The sequence below is a fragment of the Chenopodium quinoa genome, unplaced genomic scaffold, assembly GCF_001683475.1.
Source record: "Chenopodium quinoa cultivar QQ74 unplaced genomic scaffold, ASM168347v1, whole genome shotgun sequence".
Lineage (NCBI taxonomy): Eukaryota > Viridiplantae > Streptophyta > Magnoliopsida > Caryophyllales > Amaranthaceae > Chenopodium > Chenopodium quinoa.
The window spans coordinates 2,987,881-2,992,506 of record NW_018742798.1 but is presented as its reverse complement, the minus strand read 5'-3'; positions in this window follow the sequence as shown (position 1 = coordinate 2,992,506).

The following is a 4,626-nucleotide window of genomic DNA, read 5'->3' as shown; positions in this document are numbered from 1 at the left end:
GTTCCCATCTTCCCTTTCTTTTACCAATTCATCTACGTCTCAGTCCTATTCAACTCTAACATAGATTTACGTAATTACAGTTATATAGAGGGTGGATGAGGTAGAGCTGTCAAATTGGTTGGTGGTGTTGTATTGTCGTGATTTATAGTTATATTAACTCAACGAGTTTGCTCGTTGTCTAGAACAAAGTTATTAAAATCGGGATTCTATTTTGAATCGGAAGGGGATATCAGAATCGAATCGTAGAATCGTACCAACATGCATAATCAAGAAGTCATATATAAATTTAATTAAATATATTGAAATTATGAGTTTGAAACTTAATTATTGATAGATAATAGTTATTTAACCATTAACCAATCAATACTTGACAATATTTATATATAAAAACCTACATAAACATGATTTTTACTTGTAAGGATTTCGCTAGTTCAAAAAAATATGTAAAATCGGGTAGAATCGTAAATCGAATCGTATGATATACATGAATCATAAAATCGTAAGATTCTAAGATTTAAATCGGGATTTTAATAACAATCTAGGATCAGTTCAGGTAATCTCTTTGGAATGAATCAATTTTTGATTGCTTCAGGGTGAGGCTGAAGGAATGCTGATTTGCGACAAGGGTTAATTTTCAGGTAACGTTTAATTTTGTAAAAGAATCTCTCAGACCCTGTTTTATCTGTTAATAGCCTGTTTAGTTAAGTAGTTTAGTTTCATTATGCAATGGGGTAAACATATCAAGTTATCGACACTTTGAAGTAAATATATCACTTTACTCTAGTTGATTAAAGATCTTGATGTAACTGAGACAATCCTGTACTTGTTCTTTTGACAAAAATTGAATGACTGAAAAGAGGAACCTAAAGTACATAGTAGTAACAAGTTAGACTCTTTCTCTCTCTAAAACCCATTCGTATCCCTCCACTGCCTTCCACCGCTTCCCCCTTTTCTCCTGCTTGCCGGCGATCGACGTCCTTCTCCTTGCCATCGCCACTGAGCCTTTTTCAGTTTAGCTTGCCTTTTCTTTTACTCCCTCCGTTCTCATTTGTTTTTTACTTTTCCATTTAAGATGTTCCTTTTTATTCTTTACATTTACGATATTTCCTTTTTAAGTCATTGATTTTAGACAAAATTACCCTTGCTTTACAAATTAAATACTCAATTATCCTTCACTTTTCATGTGCATATGCACCTTTTATAATATGTTAATAGTGTGTGGTTCCTACAGGCGTGGGTACCTTGCATGGTACAGACGTTTCAAGGAAAGAACATATTATATAAATGTAGAGAACATATAGTTATATTGAAATGAACATAATATTAAAATGTACTGAACATATGCCTAAGGTAAAAAGAACATATTTGCACCAAAAAAAGTGAAAAGAATATATGTCCATGTTCTTTGCTTATCAGTATAATGTACTTTTATTTGTGATATAATGTTCATTATTTATTGTGAATTGTTCTTTAAATTTTGTCTTAAAATTATGATGGGTATATACAAGTAATGTTCATTAAATAGTAATATCATGTTCTTTATTAATATTACATATGTTCTTTAGATATAAAAAAAAACATAAAATTGAATGTTCTTTACAAAACTGCTATATGTTCTTTAAAAAAAAAATTATATGTTCTTTACAAAACAGCTACATGTTCTTTCCGCATTTTTTTGTCTGTACCTAGCAAGGTACAGGATGCTGCACCTTAAAATTTTCAATATTTTAATGGGTTTTCAATACTCATAATTACTTTCTCTCTCATCTCTCTTCTACATCTTTCCAACTTTCTTTACCCCACATGTACAATATTCCTTTTTTTTTAACTATAATTGTACTTTGAATGATTAATTTATGTCAATTCATCTCAATTTTACACAATTTCTTAACAACCGCGCATAATTCCGACGTAAAGAACAAAAGGGAACGAAGGAGTAGTATTTTTAATAAAGAAGACAAGGTAAATCGCTCTGTCAATTTCATCGAGGTTTATTTTGATTTTGGTGCGGTCGTCGTCACTCGTCAGTGTTAGGTTTCAATTAATCAACGAAACAAGAAGCCAAGGCTAGTCTTACACCGCCATCAAAAGGTAATTTGTCAACCGTTTTTCCGGTGGTAAAGGTGAAGTTAAGGTTAGGGTTTTCCTCCCTTAATCAAAGGTTAGTTTTAGGTGAGGCGGTTTTTCTTGCGTTGGCCTTTGACGGCTGAACTTAGTGGCTGGTTCTGTTGGACGATGAGGCTTTCTTTTGCTATCTTCTTCTAGTTGACTCACTAGTAGCTCTGTTAGTGTTTTTTTATTGGGTTTTTTCTCATTGGTAGCAATAAAAGTTTGTAAATTCTCTATGGTAGCAAATTTTTTGTCAAATTATCTTAAATAGCATTAGTTTTACAATTATTCCCTTGTATAGCTTTATTTTATTACTCCGTAAATGTGATATATTAGCCTAAAATACGCTAACCATGGTTATGTAATAATAATTTACTAAATTACTCTCACTTAATTTATTGAATGATATAAGTATACTATCTTTTGTAAGTCCAATACAATCAGGGAGCTTTATCAAATACATATAATTAGTCCGCAACTTGCAAGCAATAGCCAAAAGGTTGGCACAATTAAATATCAAATTTCCATTGATAATGGGCAACCTTATTAATACAAATTACATGGACAAGTAGTGGGATTGCAGCTACATCGTCAGATGACTTCAGAGCAAATTAAAAGAAAATATATAATGCGATATTCAGTACATAATTCATACGGTATTGTATATGTTTACAAGGTAAAGACACATATGCACTGAACAATTATGCCTCGTGAATTCAATGAAAAATAGAGCAAAGAACAAAATTATAGATGAATTCAAAATAATTCTAAATACCCAAATGAATTGGTAATTTCAAATATACAATCTTTAAAATAGAAAAAAAAAATTTAAAAAAGAATAAAAAAAAGGAGAGAAATTGAATTGATAAACGCACAGATACATATATTCAATTCAATAACCATGCATTCATACTTACTAATACAATCAAAACACAATAGCAAAACAAAAAAACAAAATTTGATTAATCCTTAATACATAATAAACAAACCATACTTCATCAACATTAGTTCATACGTAAAACAGGGCATCCATGGCAATCTAATGCAGAAAGTTTGTTTTTTGTTTGAAATTTAGGAAGAAGGAATTACCTTGTAACTGTAGAAATTAGGCCTTTTTTGCAGATTGAGATGATTGAGGTGATGAATTTTTGATAATTGCACTTGAGTTTGAGCGATCGAACAAGTAAAAACTTAAATGTTTTTCATCAGTGAAGTGATGAGGGTTTTGGTTATGGTAGGTATCATTCAATAAAATAAGTGAGAGTAATTTAGTAAATTATTATTACATAACCATGGTTAGTGTATTTTAGGCTAATATATCACATTTAATAAAATAAAGCTATACAAGGGAATAATTGTAAAACTAATGCTATTTAAGAGAATTTGACAAAAAATTTGCTGCCATAGAGAATTTACAAACTTTTATTGCTACCAATGAGAAAAACCCTTTTTTATTTTCTTTGCTTTGGCTGCTAGAGTACTAGATTTAGTCGTTGTTCCAAGTGTGGTTATGTTTATTTATGTTTTCGTTAGATAGTTTGGTTGCGGGTGTTCCTTTCGGCTTTCAATAACGGCCCTACTACTGCTCTGGTTGTCTTGGGTTGGGTTACTTATGGTAGCTCTAATTATGGGGGTTGAAGGAGTGTTGTCTTTGGAGTCTTGCTGCAAGTTTGGCCCTTGGTTTTAGGGGATGCAAGATATAACAGTCTTGTTTGTTGGTAATTTAAGTGCCTTCTTGGGGTATGACTTAGGTTCCCTGGGAGTTTCAAGAATTCGGGTACGTGAGAGCTCTTGAATTGAATTAGTGGCTTCCTTTGTGACTAGTGTTGGAGCTTTCTTGGTTTTGTCTTCCAGGGAGTGGTGTTGTTTGTGCAGAGGGAAGGGTTACCCTGCATTTGGAGTTTGCAGGAAGAAAGGGTTGTTGAGGGGGAAGGTGTTTTGGCTTATCTTGTTGTCTCTTGGTTGTTAGATGTTAAAAGTATTCATTCAATTGCTTTCGTCCCATTGTTAGTCTTTGTGATGACAAAGTTAGTCATCGCCGTTAATCGAAATCTAGAACCAGGCTCCCTATCTTTACTGTTTGGGATGAGCAAAGTCCTCCATTTTCTTGCACTCTCTGTTGATAGAGTTGCAGGAAGAGAAACTATATTTCAGTTTACGGTTTCTCATGGCAGAGTCATTAAGAAAGATGACTCCTTTGGGTTTGTTCCTAAACTACTAGGTAATTGCAATTTCCGATCCCTGGGAGTGTAATGGTATCGCGAGTCTATTTTTCGGGTAGAATTCATCTTTGGGTTGTTTCAAATCTCAACAACTTCCATCACAAACTTGCATTCATGGGTTTGCAAGTTTCAATTTCCTTCCCTATTTTCAATTTGCATTTAAGGTCATCCTCAAAATTTTTGGCTAAGTTGGTATATTGGTAGAGAGCTTGTATGTTTCTCTCGGTGTTCCGGGCTCCGAAGTTTACGGCACGAAGCACGACATTATTGGAGTTCTCATTCACTTTCTTTTGTC